The sequence below is a fragment of the Phymastichus coffea genome, unplaced genomic scaffold (genome assembly GCF_024137745.1).
Source record: "Phymastichus coffea isolate CEN01 unplaced genomic scaffold, Cenicafe_Pcof_1.1 PCOF00020, whole genome shotgun sequence".
Taxonomy (NCBI): domain Eukaryota; kingdom Metazoa; phylum Arthropoda; class Insecta; order Hymenoptera; family Eulophidae; genus Phymastichus; species Phymastichus coffea.
The window spans coordinates 3722744-3749804 of record NW_026706831.1 but is presented as its reverse complement, the minus strand read 5'-3'; the positions used below and the strand labels follow the sequence as shown (position 1 = coordinate 3749804).

The following is a 27061-nucleotide window of genomic DNA, read 5'->3' as shown; positions in this document are numbered from 1 at the left end:
CGTATCGTACCGAGTTTCCGTTTTCCGTTTTCCTCGGCCGGTAGGTGCTGCCCTCGTAGGCAACCGCGTGATCGAGACGGTAGCGCAAACAAGACGTTTACCGTCACAGCAGCTAGGAAAAAAGGCAAGGATTATTAAAATTAAATTATTTACAAACTGTCTGCTTGAATAGCAATTTATTTTTTAATTCTAATGAGCATGTTACGTCTTTACGTCTTTACATTTGTATACACTATAATAAATGTTATTTTTATTTTAACGAAAAAAATTTAATGTCTCTTAATTTATACTCTACTTGATCATTCGTTTCAAAACAAAATAAAGATTACTACCTCTTGGATCATAAATGTACCTCATATCTTTGACTTTTTGTAGAAAAGATTTTTTAAATAAGCGGAGGGTCAGAAAGGCGCAGTCGCGCATAAGCACGAGACACTTTTTAACTCCGAGTGGCTTCGATCTCGGGTGGTTAGTAATATTTTCACTTGACTTCCTATCAGAATGCACGATATTAAATACTTTAAATCGAATCGTAAACGCTGCGTAGCGTCGATATTTGTAATGCATGAAGAGAATACGCAAACTCGTAATCATTGAAATTTTCGTCAAATGATGGAAATAAATAAATAATATTAATGAGATAAATTAATTCGAAACTACTTATATGTAATTAATTTACTGTTATTAATAGGGCCAAAATTCTTTTTTTTGGTCCGATATAATATTATTAGATTGCCCAATATATTTATTAGATCCTATATTTACATAAAATTCTTCTTGAAAGTCCAATATGTAATTCGTAATAATAAATTCTCCGACAAGTCAAGCATATTTCATTATTTGTTATAAATCTACCCTATTTATTGGTATCAGTAATTCGATTAAATGATTAAAATAAAGGCTATTAAATATTTGAATGATTGTCTTTGAGAAACAATAAATGCTTAAAATACGATTGTACATGATTATATCTCGCTCGTAATTCTAAGTAAAATGCAGCTGAATAGGAGAGAGCATGAAGTAAGAAATGAAAACTTCCAACAGTGAATAAGTTGTCACTTAACAATTTTCTACTTAAAAATATTATTTAGAAGACGAGGTTAAGGTTAAGGTTGCGTTTTTATGCCTTCCTTAATCTTATAAAAACGAAATACGTGCGGCCTAAATGGTTTGTAAATCAGGTTTGTTACTATTCATCCGTTTAATGTTTAAAATTAGTATGTTTCATTGGAAATTAAAAAATAAAATATCTTCCTTTATGTAAATAGTGTTGCTAAAATTTTTATTTTTAGCATTTCACAATTCCTTCTTTCATTAAAATTATTTTCTCTCTCTAGTATTAATGTATTATCTTAATAAAATATATGATTCGGATTTTCTAAAGTAATTTTAAAAACTGGTTGTAATTTATTATACTTGACCTCTGTGAAAAATTAATTTTTAATAACGACCTCTTATGCTTCTAAATATTTGTTGTTATTATTATTTTAACGTTAAGAACTATGTCCACTTGGAACGCTGCAGAGGTACACTAGATACTTGTACGCATTAGTCTTGGTTTTCTATAATCATGAGTATGTAAACCCACAGCCTCACCATCTTTTTAAATAGTGCAGAAGGAGGAACTTTTACACGCATCATGACGGGACCTACAGTTTAAGGTGAAATCTTAATCACCAGAATTATGGTAACAGACATGAAAATTTCATTTTTTTTAATTTTCACATGTACTCATTACCCACTGAGCCACCATACCTAGATGACTTTATGCTTTCTCCTATATACATACTCTTTTTTTTTACAAGGAGTTGCGGAATCCTTTTTACGGATTCCCCTTAGTTTTGCTGACTAAAGAGGTATGTTGGACTCCTAAACAGAACAGGTCTACCCACTAAACCACCACTTTCTTGATGTCTTTCCCCCAGCCAGTGACTATGTTGATATTACTTCTGACTGAGGTTCTGTCTATGTTCGTCCATTCATGTCGTTTCACCGTATCTCGTTACGTTGCATTACTCCGTCTGCTCAGTCATCTGTCAAGCAGTCGTCCGCGTTCTTACATCTCAGTATCGTTTCCGTAAGCGCCACCATTTGGGTTCATGCAGCATTATCTCCACAATGTTATCGGAGGTGATGCTGTCTCTGGTTCTCGTCTGAGTCTTGTCCAGTGGTCACACGTGAAAAACGTGTGTTCCGTGTTGTCTCGTTTGTGTCTACGTGTACTTGCAGTATAGTGTTCGTACTCTGTTCATATTTGAAGGTACCGTCGGAAGTACCCGTGACCCGTCAAGAGCTGAGTGACGTAATAATTTACATTGACAAATTTCCTTTCGAGCCACAGCCTCAAGTCCCGTATCAGTCGTCTCGTCCAGTTATCAGCTCGTTCTTCTGTCCATCGGCCTTGCCACATGTCAATCGTCCTATCACGCTCGGCGATTGTCGCGTTCTTTCGTTTTGTCCGCGCTGCTCCCGTAAATCCTTTTTCTTTCAAAAGCCAGGAGATCCACGGGTATTACGCCAGCCACCACCAAAACAGCCTGCGAAGAAACTGTTCGGTAGGAGCAAGCGATTTGCAGTGCATCCTGTCTCTGTACCATCATCATCGTCTTACAGTATTTCTTTATCTTCAGGGAGTTTACATATATTTTCGCGCCGTATAGAAGGATCGAATGAACTATTGCCATTAACAGTTGCCGTTTCCCCGATCTTGCGATCGCTGAACGTTCCTGTCGTCAAGCACGTATTGTACAGGTCGAGAAGTATCTCCATCCGTAGACGAGCCACGAGTCGGAGAATCTCAGTCAGTACTCCGTCTGGTCCCGGCACCTTGCCCGTCTTCATCGTATTCGTTGCTCTGGTGAGCTCCTCAGAGGCAAAGATGGGGGCGCCGGTGCGTTCACGTCGTCCGTCACGTTCGTCTGAATCGGATGCGTCAGAAACAATCTGTCAACAATCCGTCCTGTTGTTTCGGCATCTTTGAGTTTCGGTGAAACTCGAGTCCCTAGTTTGCCGATCACAATCTTATACCCGGTTCCCTTGGGATCCTCCCTCCTCCTCGGGCTTCCTCCAGCATCACATCTTACTGTCCGGTATTGCTTTCTCGTTCTTCGTCGCCGATTTGCCAAGCATATCCTGCCTAACTCGGTATCTCATCAGTCCACCAGTATTGTGATTGTATTTTTTGTATTTGTCGATGTTTCGGCATTGTGCTCGCCGGTCCTTTAGCTCGGGAGGAATTTCTGCCCCTGGAGCTGGTGCTGCCATCAAATCCTCCAAAAATTTAAATTTTTGTTCGTCGAGTTTACATAGGTTCTATCTCGGGGGTTAGTGAATTCTCGTTCGCCCTGTTTCTGTCCGTCCCGCCACTTCGAAGGCGATGTACTGGTGATCATTGACTGTACAGTCTTCAATCACTCGTTACCCCCTCAGCTGTGGCTGGATTCTGTTCATCGTCATCGTCACGTCAAGAATGGAGTCTCCGATCCCTGGCCATCTGTACGTCAGCGTACGAGAGTGGTCCGATAAGTACTTAGCCTCACCGCCCGATGGCGCCACTCTCACAAAAGAAATATTCTATCACGTAGTAGAACCGTCTCGATGGTTACTGTCAAGATTTCAGCCGGATCGGAGGTATAGTTTATTTTTGAGAGCGTGTGAAAGCAAGTGTGTCCGTTGATTTTTGAAAAATGGAAAAAGAGCAGTATCGGTCGGTGATTCGATTCTTGTTTTTGGAAGGGAAATCGCACAGCGAAATCAAAAAGCGCTTGGATGCTGTGTACGGTGACTCTTCTCCTTCGATAGCAACCGTCAAAAATTGGTTTAACGAGTTTCAACGTGGTCGCACGTCGATTTTTGAAGAGCCACGTCCAGGTGCTCCGAAAACGGGTACCACGGAGGATAACGTGACAAAAATTCACGATCTCGTATTGGCAGATCGACGATTGAAGTGCGCGAGATAGCTAAGATCGTAGGCATCTCAAAAGACCGCGTGGGTCATATCCTGCATGAAATTTTGGGCATAAAAAAGCTGTCGGCGCGATGGGTGCCGCGTTTGCTCACTCCGGACAACAAGCGCAACCGTGAGACAACTTCAGAGCAATGTCTGACGCTGTTTAAGCGCAATTCGAAGGAGTTTCTGCGTCATTTTGTGACAGTCGACGAAACATGGATCCATTGGTATACACCAGAGACCAAGGAATAGTCGAAAAAGTGGACTTTACCCGGCGAAAGTGCTCCGAAGAAGGCGAAGACTGCCCCATCGGTCGGAAAGGTGATGGCCACCGTTTTCTGGGATTCATAAGGTGTGATCTACATCGACGGAGAGCGGCAAAACGGTCACAGGGCTGTACTATGCCGAATTATTGGGCCGATTCGACGTCGAATTGCAGAAAAAACGGCCCCATTTGGCGAAGAAAAAAGTGCTCTTCCACCATGACAACGCACCGGCTCACACCTCCGCCGTCGCCATGGCCAAATTGGTCGAATTATGCTACGAACTGCTGCCCCATCCACCATATTCTTCAGATTTAGATAGTAGATTCATTTTATTTATTCCCCACTTGATCGCTCTCGCGTTGAAATCCCCCGCAACGATGACATTCCCGGATAGGTCTCTGATCTCATCTTCTAGGAGTGCCGCCTTCCTTTCGAACGCCATCATGGTGCAGTTAGGTGTCAAGTAGACGCTAAGATAAATGACAGCGCCGACTGTAGCCCAGACTTAGTCGTCTCCGACACCGCGGTTGGAGACTCTAGATTAGGTGGTTCCCCTTAGCTAGATAGCTGTGGTCTCTGTCTCATTCGTGATGTATGTCTGGCTTATCCTTCTTCTGTATGGTTCACATAGGATCAGAATGTCCGCGTCATATTCGTCGGCTATCTAAAGTAGGGGCATGTCTATGGTCCTACTTTGGTTGAGGGTTCCCTGAACTATTTTGTCCGTTTTACGGCCCACCTGGTGTACTCCTCCAACGTGGCTCAGAACATGGCATACCTGCCGTTTCCGGCGAGATGGACGACATCCTTGCAACCGGCCTCGGGGCACTGTGTACAGACCGGTTTGCTTTTACATTCCGTTGCATAGTGTCTGGATGAGGCACATTTGTGGCAGCATTTCGTTCTTCACGTGGCCGAACCTCAGGCATCTGTAACATTTCATCACCGTCAGTCTATTCCGAACGCGACAGTACACCCAGTCAATTCCAATCCGACCACGCCGAAGCAAAGCCCCGGCTTTCCGCGATTCTAGTTCGCAGACCGCCATATACTACTCAGCGCGGTTTGGACCAAAAATATGGATCCGGAAGTTCGCATCTCGTCCCGACTCTCGTCTGAGCGCGTCCGTTACGTCTTCCGGAGTCGTAGCGCAGTCCAGATCCATTATCTCCAATTGGACAATGGAGGCTTCCCGCCTGATACTACGCACTTCCCAGATCACATCTTGGATCTATTAATTGGATTAATGGTTGGGCACATCGACATAATACCATTATCTTTTGCGTCATTTGTGAGCCATATCTTCCTCTTCCCCGTGTTCGTTATAGCGTTGTTGCCCAGAGCATTGACGCGACGGACATCGTTTTTATCGGGCACGGTCGAGGATATTGGAAGTTAACATTTGCCCAGTGAGGTATAATCACTCACTGGACCAGCCCGGCCCTATATACATACTGTTACGATGACTATACAGTTGAATTTATAAACCATTTACGTTTCATTCCCCTATCAATTCAATTTGATACAATGTTTTTCTTCTGATGTATTGTATGGTTTGAATTAAAATTTAAAATTACCGTCTTTTTTCTTCCAAGTAATCGATGTAGATAATACCGCGTGCATCCTAAAAGACCGTGGCTATCACCTTGCCGGCTAATTTCATTGTCTTTGACTTCTTCAGAGTCTGTTTACCTTTTGAAAGGCCAATGTTTTACTGTTCTTTTGTCTTTGAAGTATAGTAATGTACTGTATCCATGTCTCATCAACCGTTACATGTCGACGTAAAAACTCCTCAGGATTAAGATAAAAACGCTCTTCAATATCCTCAGAGTCGACTATACGATTGGGTTTATTCTTCACTCAAAGCAAACGTGTCACTCATATTGCAAAAATTTTTTGCACACAAAATTTGGATGCAAAGTTGACGCGACTATACGAGGTATGTCCCAAAAGTATCTGACCTACGTTCATATCTTCGCACGAAGAGACTCAAGCGACCTGTGGATGGTACAAACATTACCAGCAACTTCTAATCTTCTCTACAGTAGCCCAAGATACCGATGTAACGTCTTAGTTCTCGCGCAATGTTTATTTGTTTACAACAACATTTTGTGTTCTTCGCAGTTCGTTTATTGCTAAAAATGGCAGAACGAACCGAACAGCGAATTTACATAAAATTTTACTTTAATCTTGATAAAACTTGTGCAGAAACTATTGAAATGTTGCAAACAAAACAACCATTTTTAGAGTGGAAGCTTCCATCCGAGCCTCGGACGAAAAAAGCCCGTCAAAGTCGAAGCAATATCAAGTCAATATTGATTGTTTTTTTCGATTATAAGGGCATTGTGTGAATATGATCTTACAGGCCAGGCAATCAACAAAGAGTACTACGTTGAAGTTTTTAAAATATTACGTGATACAATCAGGATAAAACGACCGCAACTTTGGGAAACCAGTGACTGGCTTCTTCTTCACGACAATGCTCCAGTATACGTATCAAACCTTGTGCACTAGTATTTATTGAAACACAGTGTTGCTCAGCTCCGCTAGCCTCCATACAATGCCGATATAGTTCCCTGCGACTTTTTGCTGTTTTCTCGTTTGAAAATTCCGCTTAAGGGATACCGATTCGACGATAAAGTGACTGTTGAAACTAATGCGAGAAATGCACTAATGGTAATTCAGAAGTTCAAGAGTGCTTTGATAAGTGGAAACATCGATATGAGCATCTTATTTAATTAATTGAGGACTGCTTTGAAGCATGCCATACTCCGAATAACAAAGATTAAATCAAGCGCCGAGAAATCGATGGAGGTTGGATACCTTTGGGACAGACCTTGTATCTTCTGACATGCCTGTAGCTTCAACTATTTCACATACTTTAATTTATTAATCACTTATAATTATGTCATGGATTTTCTGAATCACTTCAGAAATAGTCACTTCCATATGGCGTCCCGAACAATGTTCCACTTTTGTGGCTGTACGGCTATATTTAAAGTCATTACCTAATTCTAAATTATTGTTAACACAGGAGTAAATTTACTATGAACTTTATTCAATTCAACTTCAAATTTTTTCCGTGTTTAACCTTTCGAACAGAAATATTTTATAACTCACTTTTTTCCATTATCAACGATAAAAAAAAGTTGTTCACTTGAATCGACAATAAAAATAGAACCAGATGATGGATGTGGCTGAAACGGTATCACTTTAAATCAAAGTAACGCATGATGTGGCATCATAAGTTGTGACATCTTTTGTGTCCTCTCTGGGATTTTCTAACAACTTATTGAATGGTATTAAAACTATTAATAACATCTAAAGTAAGTTGTACGAATTCCTTCTTGATAAACATAATTGTGTCATTTACATATTGAAAATAAAATAGTACAATACACTTAAATTTTTCTTTTTTTCAAAGGAGATAGAGGACGTTAGAGCCTTTAGATTGTTACGACTCATGCATCGACCACGAATAGATGATAGGTTGGGTTGGAATAGATATTTCAGAATATTAGTCGGGTATGAAACTAAAATAAAGTACGAGGTGTGTTCAAAAAATAACGAGAATTTTTGTTTTATCAAAAAAATATTTATTTATTCATCTACATTAATGTTGTCGCCTTCAAAGTAGTCCCCTTCGGATACAATACACTTATGCCAACGCTTTTTCCAATCCTCGAAACACTTTTGAAACTCGATCTTTGTAATAGCTTTTAGCTCTTTCAGCGATTCGCTTTTAATGTCATCTATGCTTGTAAAACGACGGCCTTTTAATGTTCTCTTTATTTTTGGAAATAGAAAAAAGTCACATGGAGCCATATCTGGCGAATATGGAGGCTGAGGCATCGTTACAGTTTCGTTTTTGGCCAAAAATTCACGAACAAGCAATGAAGTGTGAGCAGGCGCATTATCGTGGTGCAAAAGCCATGAATTGTTTTGCCACAAATCCGGGCGTTTTTTTCGGATTGCTTCACGCAAACGACGTTGAACTTGTAGGTACTACTGCTTATTGATTGTTTGACCTTGTGGCAAGAATTCATAATGCACTATGCCATTAAAATCGAAGAACACAGTGAGCATAACCTTCACATTCGACCGTACTTGTCGAGCCTTTTTCGGTCTTGGCGATCCAGAATGCCTCCACTGGGACGATTGAGCCTTAGTTTCGACATCATATCCGTAAACCCATGTTTCGTCACCTGTTATAACACGTTTTAGTAGTTCTGCATCGTTATTGACTTCATTTAGCGACTCCTGAGCAACTTCCATTCGCCGCTGTTTTTGTTCGAAATTCAACAATTTTGGAACGAATTTTGCTGCCACACGTTTCATACCCAAAACATTCGAAAAAATTTGATGGCATGAGCCAACTGATATGCCAACATCATCAACGACTTCTCTGATTGTGATTCGGCGATCGTTCATAACCATTTCTTTCACTTTTTTCACGTTTTCATCGGTTGTTGATGTGCTTCGGCGTCCGGGTCGTTCGTCATCTTCAACGTTTTCGTGGCCATCTTGGAAACGCTTATACCACTCATAAATCCTTGCTTTACTCATAGCAGACTCACTATATGCCTTTGTTAACATTTGACAAACTTTACTACACTTTATTTCATTTTTTACGCAAAATTTAATACAAATTCTTTGATCCATTTTTTTTCACAAACGAAAATCGCCGAGCTCGAAAAACACGTCAAACGTTAGCGGCTGCCACTTAAAAAGTAAGCAATGAATATTGCTGAAAATTTTATCGTACTTCAGGGGCATGTGTACCAACATAATAAAAAAAAATTTTATACAAGCGGACTCTCCAAACCCGCGAAATTTAAAAATTCTCGTTACTTTTTGAACACACCTCGTATTCTGAACTTTTATTTTTATTTCAACTTGATTTGAACTTCTGGCAGCACTTTCTGCCGACAGTCCTTTACAGGATGGTTCCATTGCATTGCAGCTGTCATGAGCCACGCAGCATACCGACTGTTATTTTTGTATAATTAATCTGCAAGTTTTTAATAGTAAAAATAAAAATTCAATTTCTTATCCTAACGTCTCGTTTGTTACTAAACCAGTTTTACTGATTGATAAATCTTCTGTTGGTAAGAAATCATTGCCCTTCAAGGAAGTGAAATCTGTCTCCAGCATTCTTCAGAAAACCCGGAGCAAATGAGAAATGTAAACGTAGAAGATGGTCATAAGTCACATGATAATAGTATATTTCGATTAAGATAAAGTTCCGCAATTATTCACGCAAAGTTTCTCGAACAATTTAGTTGAAGATTTGGACCTGCCCAAGGTAAATCTGAACTGCTACGTTCCAGGTTGAAAGAAATGAATCTTCTGGCTCCAGAGATAATTCCTTCTTGGTACAGGAATAGAGAGAATGAATATATCTGATACTTCTGAGAGAATGATGCACTGACAAGGGAACCACCCCAACCCGACCTCACCGATTTAAATGATTTTGGGATGTGTTGTAGTACTTGAAAAAAAATTAGATACGTGTTTTTTTTATCGGCCCACAAGGACTTTTAAGGGGTGAATTCCACCCCGAAAATCAACCCCTAAAATCAGTTCTTTTAAAATTTCTCAGCATCAAATGAATATTTTTCAGTAAACTCAACGTTAAAAAATTTCTTATAAAAAGGCGCTTTCAAGGACATAACATTTATACCGAAGGGTTGCAAGCCCCTTTTTAATAGGGGTAAATACATTATTTTTCGTACTGTTTTACGATATGTGTTAGGGATTGTTCAGCAGGAGTAATTTATTTATTTATTATTCGCGAAGATACAACACAAACACCAAATTTTTTTTTTTTTTTTTTTTTATTCACAGTTCATAATCACAATAGAATCGAATGTTACAGCTCACAATGAAACAATCACAATCGAAATGTTACAGCTCACAATAAGAGAATCGAAATGTTATAGTTCACAATGTTTTACAGACCTAAGTATAACGATTCAAAAAAGAGAGTGCGAGCGGAGACGCGCTGCGCTCCCCTTTTAAATACACTCGTAACCATGGAAATAACATTCGTCGTTATGTATAAAACAACTTGACGCGCATTTACACTATCAATTTTTTATTAAACAAATGCTCGATAAATGTGCACGACAACAATTCGCCTTCAATACCCAATAAATGTCACCCTCATGGCCACGAATGTTATCGCACATATCTTCTGCCGTTCCCTTCGCCCTTCGAACCTCTCATCACCCCTCCGCGACCAATTCCTCCCTTAAACTTCCATCCCGCTCGTGGATCGCCGGACGATCTCGGGATAGCCCTCGTGCCATCGCCGAACCGTAATCGTTGCTGGCCATCCGTTCTTATTTCAGCCTCAAGAAATGCACGGCATTTGCGTTTCTTGAGCTGAGGCGTACGGCCTTGGCTCTGTTTAGACAGCAGCCATGCGCGTCATCCGAGCGAGGCCTTGGAAGAAGGGTGCCGCCTGGTCGTGGACGGTGCGAGCTCGCAACACGTTCCCTCTCGTTTTTCCTATACGGTCCATCGAAAATCTTGACCGTTCAAAACAAAATTAGCATGTGGCCGTCATATGTCCAAATACTCGACAAAGCGCCCGCCGTTCCCAACACGAAACACGGATTGCCGTACGAAGCACTCCGCTGCCATATGCGCAACAGAAAGAGGCCGAGTAAAAAAAAAAATATAAAGGTGCCGCGCGCTTGCGTCCTCAACAATATGTAATATAATAAATCAGCTCGAATGATTTAAAAATCGCACTGATAATGAGAAAATACCAAAATTAAATCGTCGTGTTTCCGGATTTAAAAAAAAATATGTTTAAGGGGTGTTTCACCCCCTAGAAACCATCCCCGTCAAACTATCAGCAGGTTAATCCACCTAACCCTGGGATGAACGAGTTTAGTCGTTTGTTATTTCTTGAAATAAATTAATCCTATGCATGAGCGAGCTACCTCAACTAACCAACCTGCCTCTAACCCACCAAACCCCCATAAACCATCCTTACCTAACCACATGCAGGCTAACCCACCTAATCTTATGAAAAGCAACTTTAGTCGTTTGTTATTTCTTGAAATAATTGAATTTTACACCATAAGCGAGTTATCCCAGCTGTATAATATACCTCTTATCCACCTACCCCTGACCTATCTAACCACCACCCTTATAAACCACCCTTACTGAATGACAATCAGGCTAAACCTCCTAACCCTGGGAAACACGAGTTAAGTTGTTTGTTATTTCCTGAAATAATTGAATCCCACGCCTGAGCGAGCTACCTCAACTAACCAACCTGCTTCTAACCCACCAAACCCCCATAAACCACCCTTACCCAACCAAATGTAGGCTAATAGACCTAACTTTGGGAGAATTGAGTTTATCAGTTGCTTTTTCTTAAAATAATTGATTTCTACACCGTACGTGGGTTATCCCATTTTTTTTGATAAAATATATCTGTAGCTCAAACATAATTGATGACAAATAAAAATATGTTTAATACATTTTATTTTAATAGTACCAAAATGGCGAGAAATATCTCTTAAAAATAAATACGAGAATAACACGAGGTCTAATTATCATTTATAGATCTTTACATAAGAGTATATATTTATATTCGTATGTAGATACATAAATATATTTACGTAACAGCCATCGTACGCGATACTACATATATTTTGATTTTTCATAATAATTTTCATCTTTTTCTTTTTTTTATTTATTGGTAAATTTTTAATTTTTTTAATTTATTTTATTTATTTTTGGGGTCACGGTGGCTCAGTGGGTAAGAGCCCAGGCTTCTGTGTAAGAGGTCGCGGGTTCGAGCCCCGGATATGTGAAGATTTTCAGAAATGAAATTTTCATTTGTGTGATACTGTGATTCCGGTGGTTCGGATTCCACCTTAAACTGTAGGTCCAGTCATGATTGTGTTCAACTTTATCCTCCTACATCATTTAAAAAAATGATAGAGAAGGTGAGTCTGCATATTCATGACTATAGGGAACCAAGACTAATGCGTACAGGTACTTAGTTTACCTCTGCAGCGTTCCACGTGGATGTAGTTCTTGAAGTAATAACAATAACAATAACAATAACAATTAACATGTATCATTCAACGAATTCCTTACAGAAATAATAATCATCGAAAAAGTGTTTGAAACATAGTGATCTTTTACACCAACCACACCGTATTATAGCAACATTTTTACATGCTTCTATTTCGCAATGTATATTGCAAGAATCTCCAAAACTAAAATCAACAGGGTTATCTGTTTAAGCTGGTTTTTCAGCAATGTAGCCGCTTTTATACCAAGCGTATTTAAAAATATTTGTATATCTTGGTGAAGAAAGCTGGTTATGGACAAGAGACTGCATTTTTATGATGTCATTTCTTAACTGTAGATTCATTTCATAGTCCATCAAAATTACTTGATCTGATAAACGTCGAATGAAGTTTTTCCAGATACGAAATACATAAACATCGAGTGGTTGGATGTTCCCTGTCATTCCTGTGGGAATTTTTTTTATATTAACAATTTTGTTTGTCGGCATCGTTTCCCTTACAGCTTTATCGCAATGTCCACTCCAAGAGTCGAGTAAAAGTACAGATTGAGGTCGAATATTTGGGTAAAAAACTTCTTTCAACCAGATTTTAAAATAATCTAAAATAAAAAAATGTCAACATTTTTTTATGACATTGCATTATAATAAATAAAAATATACTAACTTGTCGTTAATTTTCCAGATTTAGATGCTTCCACATGCACATTTTCTGGTCTAAATAATGAAGATTCCACTATGGGACCGAATTGACCACTTTTTTCTTTTAATACTATCAAAAGTGGTGATAAAAGTTTCCCGGTTGCTGATATAGTTGGCTGAATTGTATAACTGTGCGTTTTCGATGAAACCGACTGTACCAGACATTGCACCCGCATTTCTCCTTCAACTGCTAATGTTCTTCCTAAGTGCATTTTTAATTGGAAACTACTATGATCTCAATTATAAAAGTTTGCAATGCCGATTTCTGGTATACATGATTTAACATCAGCTACAAAAGCATCAGCATTAGTTTGTAGTTCTTCTTTACTTTCTAATGTTTTTTTGGTGATACATTTATTTATTTTTCTAGATACTATTCTACGACTATGAGCTTTTTTAAATTTTAGTAACCAATTTGGAGAAGCCTTAAATCTTATATCTTCATGGCCAACAATTTTTTGAGCTTGCAATGCCCATTTCCGTATATCTCGATCATGCACTATCGTACCAGCTGCAATAGCGGCTTTTAAATTATCAAACGTGTATTGGCAAATTTGCGCAATTTTTTCTCGGTAAGTTCCATTTTTATTAATTGTTTTCGCCCAACGTTTAAGTTGACTTATAGATGAAACTTTTTTGAATCTATGTTGTACAGTATCCAGTTTTAAGTTTTTGTTTTTTCTGCTTCTTCAAAATTCTACGGCTCTTTGTTTATAATCAAATGTGATTTCTTCATCATCATTTGTGCACTGATTTGTTGGTGCAAAATCAGGATCAGGAAAGTGATGTTGCACTTCATCTTCAATTATTTTAGCATCAATATCTTTATTATCTTCATGAAAATCTAACGTCTTTTCAACAACCATATCAATATCATTAAACTCATACGCGGCATCTATTAATATTTCTTTCAACTTGTCTGACAATTTAATTTCTTTCAAATTAATCACGCTATCTGGTATTTGTAAACTTTGAAAATATGCTAATAATAAATTGAATACGTTTAAAGGATTGATCTTCATGTTTTAATCTAAAACAAAATCAAGATATAAATACTCTTTTTTGTAGTTGAATAATTTTACAAAAGACAAAAGAAAACCTAGTCTATAGATAGAATTCGATCATACGTTTTTAACAGTTATATTTCACATGTTTAAAAATCAAAATATTTGAATAAAATTATATATGATAAGTGACATAAATACTTACGTAGTAGACAAAAACTTTTCTTCTTGTTATGTACTATATTTTCGTGTTCGGGAAATTTGTATGTAAATATAGAAATAAGTTTATTTATAAATCCAGCACTATAAAAAAACTTCAACTTTTTAAATACTTGACTTTTCTTCAACTACTATGAATAATGAAATATGTATCGGATGTCTTATTATCGTAAGGAGCGTAAATTTGATATAACTTATCTTCTTCGTGCCATTGATAAGACAAAATTGTAAATAAGATAAAGTGTATAGCAAAGTAAAATACCAACAAAAATTAAATTAAACCACAAGTAAAAATTGAAAAAAGTAAACAGTTTATAAGTATAGGAATTGAGACTATAATAACTATTTATAACTATTAATATAATCAATTATTTGTTATAATTTCTGTTCTCATTGACAAATTGTAAATGATTAAAAAAGAAATAATAACAATATTAAACTTCCACTTTTGAAATTAATAATTTTTAACTAGCTATTATTACTTGTTATTTTTCTTTATTACGAATTAACTTTACGTTTAAAAAATAATAACTACTATTATTACTCTTTTATACACTGCTGTATGTAATACAATGCAAATTATATTTAAAAAAAAACTGATACTATAACTGTTATTATTAATTTCGAAAAAACAAAATAGTTTTAATTATTTATAATTTATTTTAATCTCAAATCTTATATTAATAAGCCATTATTAATTATTTTTATCTTTTATGTATTTATAATGAAAAGAAAATAATAATTATTACGTAAAATTTATAATACTTGAGACATTGTTATGCAACTGATAGGTGACAACTCACGCGAGTCGAGTTTGTCCAGTACGAAGGCTCTTTTAACAGCCGAGCGGCCTTAGACTCGGGCGGTAGTCAGGCTTTCGGGCACCCCGGCCCGTTCGCGCGTCAATAATGAAATCTTTGTTAATTATAATTTGACACTCGATATCGTTTTTGTAAAATAGATAATTGAACGTTTATAACGTTCTTCGGTTATTTATTAAAAGCAAAATTGTAATAGCGACTCTCTTTAATATAGGGGGGAAGCATATGGATACACTTATAGATGTTTACAATTATAATATTTATTCTAGTCTCTTTTATAACATAAATGAATTAAACAGAATAGAGATATATATATATATATCCTCAGACGCGTAATTTTCGCGTCGCGATATCTAGTATTTTTTTTGGTTACATAAAAAAAAATATAATAGTATTACTCACTTCGTATTATTACAGTAAATATAATTTGATCCAAATTATTATTCGGTTCGTGATATGGCCAATCACCTTTCCTTTTAATCTGGTCAGATTCAATCGGTCCAATATGTTTTAACAATGCTGTAGTAATGCGCAAGACAATGATAGTTGCTATGATTTTATTTGTCTAAAATTTTCTTTATCTAATAACGTAGTAACACGCAAAATAAAAATGATAATTCCTGTGATTTTCTGTTTATGTAAAATTATTGAAGCAATCGCACTCGATACTTCTAATTTTTGATTATAACTCAAAACAATTAAAACAACTCAGACTTTTATTATAGTTTTAGTTTCAGTAGGAAAAGAATATGCGGCCTTCTTAATTGAGCGCTCGCTTGTAACTGACTAATTCTGCTCTCCTCTGCTTTCGCTGGTTTATTATATAGCCTTTGTCCCTAGCATGCCGTCTCTCTTTCGCGTATACGCTTCGGATGTTTACGCTTCTCGTGGCGGGTCGTCTTACCTAGCTAAGCACGCTGACTGCAGCATGCAGTCCCAGCATGCTGGCTCAGCGTGAATCAGCCTCTACCGCTCATTCCCACCGAGTCGCGCACACGAATACTGCTAGCTATGCTATGTCCGAACGGAAATCCCGAGAACAAGGTTTTATTCGATAGTATATATTTGTAAAATAATAAGACGTCACGTAACATCCCTCCCCCCTTAGAATCGTTGCCGTCCTCGGTAACGTTTTAGGTCCAATTAGGGTAGTACAAGAATAAAATAACAATATACATAGTAATGATAAATAATAGTAAAATAATATAAATGGTCCTCTTTATTCATATATAAACAAGATGATTAAGAAGAAGGTAAAAGCTTGTTAATTCGGTCCAATTATTACTTGCGCAACGCAAGTTGACGGTTATCATGTCCGGCTGTTAAGTCTAGTCCTTCTAAATCTAGTAGACAGGAAGCTTGATCCTGGAGTAATAAATTTCGGTCCTTTGGATTGGCTGAGGGAGTTTGTAAGAACAAGGTCAGCTTGTTGATATTGTCAAAGGGGGACCCGTTGTAATCGTAGGTCCCTAAATTGCACTCTTGTAGATGTTGATCCCAATCTGAAAGGTACACTGGCCTTCCACAGAACCAATGTGTTCTCAGCACATGTCTATTTTGGTATCGGCAAATGGTCCCATGTGTTTCCAGTTCTGTCTTAGTAATGTAATGTCCGCAGGCACTATGATAGACATAGATGGACCTGTTCCTGAGTTTGGCTGTGAGACGACGAGGTGGCGAATGTTTCGCCTTATATCGCTTATTTAGGTTACTTAGTGCTGAAGTGACGCTCCAGCCGAATATATATTTTATTACTCCCATAGGCCCGCAGGAGCCTTGCCATATTTTAATGTAATCGACCGGTCCAAACCGCGTGAAGTCATCGTGGACCCGTTGTTCTGGCCACGGTTTGTTCTGTTCGTCTCGGTGCGGTATGAGGAAGTGCAATCGTCGGTCGGCATCATCCTCCCTCGCGTAGGCTGTGGTGGTCGATCGCGGTGTGAACCCAATTGGGTTCGTTGTTTCATCTTCATCTTCCGAAGAGTTCTCGTCTGAAATGTGAGGTGACCATTCCCCCGCGGTACATGGGAAGAATCGTAATATTGCCGCAGCATAATCATGCTCATGAAGAAATTCAATAATGGTTTCTCCATAAGATGGGAAGGATGGGCCTGCTACCATTGTAGCAGATCGTATGGTTCCCACGGTACTAAATAGTTTGATGACCGCAGCTTCTTGTCGTGGGTCATTAAATTTGACTCGGATTGTGGTGAGGGAGTCGTCTACCGGTGCAACAGATCGGAGGCGAATTCCGTTAATTTCTTCCATCCTAAGGTAAAAATATGGTCCGGTTAGTTGCATAATCAAGAGAGAGAAAGGTACGATTCGAGACTAAACATAGATAAGAGTAAAAAAAGATAGGTCACAGATTATAAGTTATGGGTCCACTAAATAACATAATAATAATGCAATTGAGAGGGTCAATAAATTTTCCTATGGCTTATAGTTTATACAGCTGATTCGAAGTATATTCTATCTTCAGGGTCGATTTCTGTTATCCCGTCTTCTTCCGTTAGGTCAATTCGTCGGGCTTTTCGCAAAGTTGCCCGTAGATTAGGAGTAGGGTCCATTGATTTAATTTCTGTGAGCGTAACAAGATCCGTGAAGGGTCCATTTTTGTTTAATCCTATATTAGGGCGGCTTGTTTCAGAGGAGTTTATTTTGTACACTCTTCTCACTTCTGATTTAGGGTATTGTTTTTTATTTTTTCCTTCCCTGAGCTTATTTTGGTGTTGCCACCTGCAGGTGGTATCGTGATCCTCATAGATTGATGCGTCTATCCATTCGTCGCAAAGCCAATGGTGCCTAGTTTCATCACTATGGTCCTATTCTTCTTTTCCTTATATCAGCATATCTGGCGCCGTAAACAGGGTCGCATTCTTTTAAGGCTGTTGCGGCATCAGCAGCTTTGTAGTACTGAGCGTAACCTATAGAAAGGGCTCCTTTGTTATCTCGTACCACTTTATGATACACTAGGTGTCCGAACTGTGCGAAATGTTGGAAAAATGAGACTTCTCTATATCTCTATTCAGTTGTCCAGGGAAGTCGACAAAATAGTCGAGTTTTTTCCGTAAGCCTAGAATCATTTCGTCGTAGCGGTTTCGGTTCTCCAATACGGCCACGACTTATCTCGCTTATGTTCCAGTTTTTTATTTTTTTTGCTTCAACCGCATATTTAATTCTAGTAAATTTGCAGAGAATAGTTCTTGTACTGTTGTTTGCGAGATTTCGTAGAGAATGAAACTCCTCTATGGGTGCGATACTCTCTAATCGTGTCAGGAGTTCGCTTAGCGCCTTATGCTTCAAGTATTGTATCTTGATGCAGGTCGGGTCTATTGTGAAATGGTCGGACATGTTACTCATGACGATAGTGGGTACTGAAACAAATGATCAATAATTTATTGATTAAAAAAATTCATACAGGCTCCGCTGTCTGGATTTGTAAACCCGAAGAGTTTTCCGATTTTGCCAACGGGTTGAATGTGAAGAATTTCAATTTGAGTTTATTTCTTGGGTCGTTCTTCAGGCATCCAGGCGGGCGTTTGCTTTTTCGTGGTTAGTCCGAGGCTATGAGGGATTGGCCGGTGTCGAGGATGCGGTGTATGCACGTGAGGTGATTCGTGTACTATGGTATTTTTTTGTGCTTTTGTGCGTGCAATGCAACATTTATAAATTATACTGATAATTATGATGATTAGGATATTAATACTGAATCCTCCATAAATCAGTCCTGATTGCGTTGTTGTGATTTTTTTATGATTTCTTATCATTTGCGTCTTTTCCATGATGTCGCTTAATGTTTTTTCTTGGCTGGTCCAGGTTTCAGCTTGTGGGGCCCATTCTTCCAATTTAATATCCGTTTCAGATAAGTAGGTTAGTGTCGGGTAAAGATTCGTTAGGTTAAGGGTTAAATTTGGTTGATATAGGTAAACATTTGTATTGTCTTTCCTTACTTCCGTAAACAAGGTCGCATCCTTGGTATAACCAATGCACCCCGGGGCAATTCTTAATATCCCTACCCCTTGTATTTCGGTTTTTTGGTCTACTTGGTTCGGGCAGACAATTCGGACTGTGTCTTGTCGGTTGGCTGAGTATATCCATGACCCATCCGTTGATATATCATTCCAGCTGGTAATTCGTTGTATTCTCAGAACTATGTTACAATGGAATAGTTCATGCCTGGATGGTTGTAGTAGTAATCCTAGTTCGCATTTACTATTTAGATTAACATCTAAAGCAGGTCCTTCTACCGAACATATAAAGGTATAGTGCGTTCGCACGCAACTTTGCAATGAATGGTGATCCATCTGTATACTGTTTTTGATCCGAACTTAATGCCAAGTACGGGTATTCGTGTCTAATATATGTAGATTTTCCAGTCGAGCTTGGTGATTGTCAACTAAGGGTAAATGAATGACAATATATTTCTTCCTTTCTCGCTGGATCGTGTCAATGCTGGAGATTTTAATAATTTCTTCAATTCGGAGGTGTTCCGTTGGAATTGGGAAATCGAAGTCCGTTACCATGAATTTTATATCATTTGCTATCTGGTGCAACATGTTAGGATCTATAAGGTCCGGATGTATTTTGCCGCTTTTTAGCGCATGAATAATTTCAAGAAGTTTTTCTGAGCTTTTGATAAGATGATCTAATTTTGCCTCTAGCATTCTTCCAAGTGAATGTATTGAAAACATGTACTCCAGTCGGGCATTTTCATTTTCTAATTTCCTGAAATTTTGTCGCATTTGGAGGTTTAAATTATAAATTCTGTCCCCGTGGACGTCCATCATTTTATACAGTTTATCCATTCCTGTGGTAATTATATGGGTTCTATCATTAAAGAGTTTAATGATATCTTTTTGGTCTGCATATAGTTGATCTATGTTGGCTTCTATTTTATCAGTTTCGTCAATGGTCACTAATCCAAATAAACTATGACTCAGTGTTCCTATGCCTCCAAAAGGTACCAGTCTTTTCGACCTAATATTGTTGGGTCCTTGGACATCGGGCGGCTGAATATGTCCCATGTTTTAGATAGCTCCTTGAATCTTCGTTCGTACTTGTTCAAGAGTGATTGTCTTCAGATTGATGTGATCCATGCCGATTATATTACCGCAAGTTTTCTCATTGAGATGTCCAGTACAATTTTGCAGTAGTGACTGTAGGTCAATTATAGCAGTGGTCTTCGCCAACAATAAATTAAAGTTGATAGATATGTATATTTTCCAATCTGCCCTCTTCATTCTCATTGGATCTATTTTTTCGTAGTAAATTCCTGGGTAGTTGTCTAACTTTTCTGGAGAATACGCTTGGGGGTCCATAATAGACGGGGCAAATACGGAGAGAAAGGAAAGTAAGATTAAATACATACTAAATGAAAGGAAGCATATTAAAAGAAATAGTACCTGAAAGAACGGAACAAAGTAAATAGTATAGACGAAGAATATAGAACAGATAAGATGAGTGAGTAATTGTACTTATATTGCTACCCCTGAAGTTTAAGTTTATCCATATGCTTCCGTATTGTTTTTCCATTGGGTAATTCTAATAAAACGTTCTTATGATTCAAAATTTCAACGATTTTTAGAGGTCTTTTATAATAACTATCGGCTTTTCCTACCCGAGGTTCGTTTAGTATCCAGGCGTAATCACCGACTTTCCCTTTAAAGGGTCTAGCGTGTTTATCATACTGGTCTTTAGATTTTTCCTTTTCGCGAATTTGATTATCACCCGCCGCTATCTTTAGTTCTGTCAAGCGTAAGACTAGATCGCGTAGGTATTGGTTATAGGTCCCTAATTTTTCCTCCCTAGGTATCTTCATTGGGAAACGAGCGATTCGTCCGTAAACTATTTCGAAAGGGGTGTAACCAGTTTCATTATGTATACTCGTATTATACGTAAAAACCGCGAAGGGGGTTAATCGATCCCAATCGTCAAAACGCTCCGAGTATACGAGTAAGAAATCGATTAATGGTGCATGGCTTCTTTCAAGGGACCCATTGGTCTGAGGTCTATATCTGGAAGTTGTTAAATGATGGATTTTGAATAAGTGTAGTAATGATTCTACTATTTCTGAAAGAAAGCTTGTCCCGCGATCCGACAATATTGCTCTAGGGGCACCGAATTGGCATATTAAGTGTCTGGCTAACGCATCAGCGATAGTGGTTGCTCTAAGGTCCTTTATCAGCACTACAATTAAGTATTTGGCTAGATTGCATTGCATAGTCAGCAGGTGAGAGTTTCCACCAGGAGTGGTTCGTAATTTTCCTACGGTGTCTATCGATACTTTGTCGAATGCCTCGATTGGTGTGTCCGTATTCAGCATCGGTTCCTTAGTCTTGTGACGATCAATTTTCTTCTCAAGACAACTCGGACATTTTCGTACGTAACGTAATATGTCATTTCGTAGTCCTGGCCAATAATATCTTGCTCGAATTTTTTTGTATGTCTGGTTAATGCCCTTATGGCCACCCACTAGGCTGTCATGTAGTGTTTTGATTATTTCCATCCGCTGGTTTGCCGGTGGGAGAACCATGTTTCCATAGCTAACAATTACTTTTATAGGACTCTTTTCAAAAATTCTTATTAATATTTCCGTTAGTAATCCAGGTCCAAGGTCATCAATATAGTCCCCTCGTCTAGCAATCCGGAAACTTACTATATTTCTTTTAATCAGTACCTTCTTCAAATTTGTAAGTCCAAGTTTCATAGCTTCTATAGTAATGGGGTAATTATATCTGTCTTTTGTAACTACAGACAAAATATTATGGTTTTTGTATTTGGTTATTAATATTTGTCCGACCTTAGGTTTCAAAGATTTCATATTACGTAGGTCTATGGCTCCAATTTTACTTAATAATTTCGAGATAGTAGTTTGGTTATTACAGTCTCGTGACATAAAATGTACAATGTTATCTCGTCGATAGGTTAGACATTGTTGGCTCGTGCTTACATTATTTTTTAAGATATATTTTCCTGGTCCTATTGAAGAATTTCCGCTCCCAGTTTCACTGCTTGAACTCGGGTTCTTATAATCTTCCGGTCTTCGATATCGGTTAATTGGTCCTGTCGGCGGTAACGGGAAGAATAATTCATCATCTACGGGTGTTTTCGAGAAGTGTAACTCTACAGGGCTCTCGTTTCTAGGGTCTGACTCTTCGGGTATACCCTAAAGCCCTTCGAATCTTACCATGAGACGAGGTCCTTTAACCATAGGAGTACTTCTGACGTCCGGTATCCCTGCCTTAATAGTCGGGGTTACTGATATTTCTCGATATCGTGGCTGCCTTAAGGTTTCTTCATCTTCCTTAGTTCTCTCGGGACTTACTTCCTTAGTCCTATCCGAGAGACTTTGATTTTCACCTTCATCCGGGCGGTCTGTGTCCGAGCCATTGTCATGTTCTAGGTGAGTTTCCATTAATTTTTGCGAATCTTCCACTAGCTTTGTTATCCTATTCGCCATTACCTCATCAGAATCGTTTACTTCATCATATGGGTCAAGCCTCCATAGTGTCTCTTGTAGTTCTCGTGGGGGGCTCGTCTCCATCTGAGAAATGAGAAGGCATTTCTATAGTTCGGTTGTCCCGCACAAGACCCATGTCATCCCAATAGTACGATTCATTATCTAAACTTTTATGTCTTTGTAAACTGGCTTCGAATTTTTCTGTCGATTCCCACACTTCGTTTGCCGACAAACTAGTCCTCTGTGCCGGGGCCCGTTCTTCACATCTTTTGGTAGAACTTTCATTTTCTGATAATTCATCGTCTTCTTCAGAGTTCCCGCTGATTTGAGGTCCACTAACTTCTAGCTCTATTCGTTCAGTGAATTCTGATTTATCACTCTGACTTTCATCACTTGAGTCGTCCCCCTCCGTTTCGGTTTCTTTTCTCAGCCCACTATGTCGAGGATCTTCTATCGGGGTCTGTCATTCGTACTGTCTTGGACATTTTTCGGATCTTTATCCTCCATCCTAGTTGAGGATAACAAGGGTCCCTGAGAGGAGCTTGTTCGTTTCATTCCGATTTCGCTGTCGGAGTCTGAAACACTGGCACTAATGTTTTCCTTCTCCAGTCGATCTAAAATATCCTGTACCCGTTTGTGTCGTCCACTCGGCAGATATTGTCCAAAAGATGAATCTTTAACGAACTCGTTGCTATCGATCTCCTTCACGGCAACTTCGATGGCAGATTCATCAGTCGGCGTTACTCCTTCCCGCTCTGTAACTGTAGGCGAGGTTTCCTTGTCTAATTCACTGGTTTTCAATCCGGGATCGTCTATCGCCGCATCCGATGTAGTTTTTCGTAACGCCTTTAGCCTCTTGGGTAAGGGTTTATCCTTGTCTAATTTAGTCTCTTTTTCAACTCCCAATTTGAGTTTAGAAGTGCCGGGTCTGGGCTCATTCGTAGTCGGAGAGTTTTTCCTGTGGTTTTGACAGGCTTCTTGCTTCGGGTTCTTTCAGCAATGGTGCTATGATCTAAATTTGGTTTTTCCTTATTCGTTTTGGCCCCAACAGGTCTTCCTCTTGTCCTTGGCTCATTCGAAATCGTATGAGCCCTCTTACGTTTACCAATCGATTCCCGTGGCTCTCCTGTCTCTTGTTCGTCAATTTCTTTTCCTCCGGTCTTACGTTTTAGCATCATTACCTGAATCTTCGGAATATTTTGATTCAGCTCTTTCTCTTTCCGAGCCTTCTCGTCCAAATACTCCTGTAAGTTAATCGGATTCCTTGAAAGTGCGTCTGCATTGCAGTTTAATTTTCCAGGTTTATACTTGAATGTATATTGGTAATCTGTTAATTTAAACACCCATCTCATAAGCCTTTGTCCTGGGTCCTTACGATTCTGCATAAAGTTTAGAGGTTCGTGATCAGCAATCAGGGTAAATTTCTTGCATAAGAGATAAGGTCTAAACTGATTCATTGCGTATAAAACCGCAACACACTCCTTTTCCGTGGTAGTATAGTTTCTTTCTGCTTTATTTAATAACCTAGAAAGATATGCTACAGGCCGTTCATGATTATCCACTTCTTGTGATAAAACTGCTCCTATTGCGTAATCCGAAGTATCTGTGGTTAAGGTAAAGGTCTTCTCAAAATCAGGAAAAGCTAAGATAGGGGCCTCACAAAGCATCCGCTTCAGCCTTTCAAAAGCCTCTTCCTGTGGCGGTCCCCAGTCATATGCTTGATTTTTTTTTGTTAAGTCGCTGAGAGGCTTGGCTATCTTCGAGTAGTCCTGGATAAATCGACGGTAATATCCGGAGAGTCCAAGAAAAGATCTGATACTTTTCACTCCATTGGGCGTCGGAAATTTCTTTACGGCTTCAATCAATTTAGGGTCCGGCTGAACTCCTTCCGCACTAACAATGTGTCCCAAGAATTTTACTTCTTGACGTAGGAAATTTACCTTGTCCGGTTGTAAGACTAATCCTGCGTCGGTAAGTCTCTCAAACAACTTCCCTACCTTAACCTCATGTTCGTGTAAATTCTTAGCGTAAACTATCACGTCATTCAAATACACTAATATTTCTACGTTCAGCAGTCCTCGCAGCAACGCATTCATCATTCGTTGAAACGTCGCTGGCGCGTTCATTAGTCCTTCCGGCATTCTGATATAATGAAAATGTCCATCAAAAGTAGAAAATGCCGTCTTCTCCCTGTCCTTAACTCTTAAGGGAATTTGTTGAAATCCACTGATTAAGTCAAACGTCGAGAAATACATCGAACCTCCCAACTGATCTAGAATATCAGCAATATTGAGTAAAGGGTAGGCATCACCAATAGTCTTTTTATTTAATTCCCTAAAGTCGATAACCGTCCTCCACCTTGGTGTGCCATCAATTGCCGGGCTTTTAGGGACAATCTAGAGCGGCGAGTTATAAGGTGAATTAGATTCTTCGATTATTCCTTCCCTTAATCGTTTTTTTATTTGTTCTGATATAAATTCTCGGTGCACAGGAGGATGCCTATACTGTTTGGTATTAACTGGTACTCTGTTTTCTAAGTGTATTTCATGTTCTATCAAGTTAGTACATGGTAAAGGTTCTCCATGGAGTAAAAACACATTCGGATACTTCCTCAATAGCCGTTTAATACTCTTGAGCTCGTGAGAGTTAAGATGTCCTTGGTAGCTTAGCAATTAACAAGCGGACAAAATTCTGTTCCTTTGGATCTGTAATCAACGCTCTTCTATTGCGGATATCTTGGATAAAGACCTTAAGCGGCACATTTTTTCCATCGAACTCCGTAATCCCTTGTATTATATTCTGTAGGGTAAAACTTGCTGACATATTAGTCAATAACTGGAGGGTCGCCGACTCCATTTCGTTATGGTCCTAGGTCCTATATTTTTCTTCTTTTATTTTATTTTTTTTTTCATTTTTTTTTTTATTTTATTTTAATTTTTTTTATAATAAATGGAGAAAGCCGATAATACAATGATTATAATTTATTCAAATAATCATTATATTAACAAAATACCAATTATAATTATTGATTAATTATAATTAACAATTAATGATTTATTCGAATAATAATTACCAATAAAATACCAATTATTATCATCAATCAGTAACAATCCATCAATCAATGAATAAATTATATTAATAAATACTTTTAGTAGCAAAAGTAAACATAAAAATAATTAAGGGAAATTTTAATAACCGAAACGGTTATTAAAATTATTAAAGCACGGGACAATGCCAAGGGTCAGTCCCCTATTACAACAGGATAAAAAGAAATAAAATATTTCGCAGACGCGCACGTCAAAATTATAAACGATCGTTCATAAATCAAGGGAATTTTTCTAAGCCGCGTTTTGACTTTCAAACATTTGTAAGCGAAGGATCACGTTGCCAATGCTATTCCGTCAACTAATCATGAAATGTGGGAACGGAAAAAGAGACACACCCGGTTTCAGACGCGAACACTCTGATTACGCTTACGCGACCGAAAACGAAACTCCGATGAATTCCTGAGCGCCCGATCGTGTGAGAAAAAAAAAAAATTTTTCCGTGTCTCCGGCGTGGCTTTAGCTCGCTCAAAAACGAGCGTCCTATTACCCGTATCGCGTTTCGAGATATGAGAGAGAGAGAAAAAAATTAATATTAATAATGATGAAAAAGACGACGGATTAATTAATATCTATTAGTATTAATTAATACACGTCAATATATTAACACTATGTAATACTATATATTACACACTAATCAATAATACATTATTCTAATAGTATAGTGTATTAATACTTATTACATTAATACTCGTGCTACCCAATATATAAATAAATTTATATGGTTATTCGATAAACTATCGAAAATGTTATTAACGCGAGGGAAAAGCGAAAAGACCAAGCCTGAAAACCACGCTCTGCTACCAATTGATAGGTGACAACTCGCGCGAGTCCAGTTTGTCCTGTACGAAGGCTCTTTTAACAGCCGAGCGGCCTTAGACTCGGGCGGTAGTCAGGCTTTCGGGCACCCCGGCCCGTTCCCGCGTCGATAATAAAATCCGTGTTAATTATAATTTGACACTCGATATCGTTTTTGTAAAATAGATAATTGAACGTTTATAACATTCTTCGGTTATTTATTAAAAGCAAAATTGTAATAGCGACTCTCTTTAATATAGCAGGGAAGCATATGGATACACTTATAGATGTTTACAATTATAATATTTATTCTAGTCTCTTTTATAACATAAATGAATTAAGCAGAATAGAGATATATATATATCCTCAGACGCGTAATTTTCGCGTCGCGATATCTAATATTTTTTTTGGTTACATAAAAAAAATATAATAGTATTACTCACTTCGTATTATTACAGTAAATATAATTTGGTCCAAATTATTATTCGGTTCGTGATATGGCCAATCACCTTTCCTTTCAATCTGGTCAGATTCAATCGGTCCAATATGTTTTTACAATGCTGTAGTAATGCGCAAGACAATGATAGTTGCTATGATTTTATTTGTCTAAAATCTTCTTTATCTAATAACGTAGTAACACGCAAAATAAAAATGATAATTCCTGTGATTTTCTGTTTATG

The 27061-nt window shown here is 38.3% G+C and overlaps 1 protein-coding gene across 6 annotated transcripts in view; it reads left to right on the top strand.

The window, feature by feature from the left end:
• Positions 1–27061, top strand: part of LOC131675357 (cadherin-87A) — a 943248-nt gene that overhangs the window by 404242 nt on the left and 511945 nt on the right. The window lies entirely within an intron of this gene.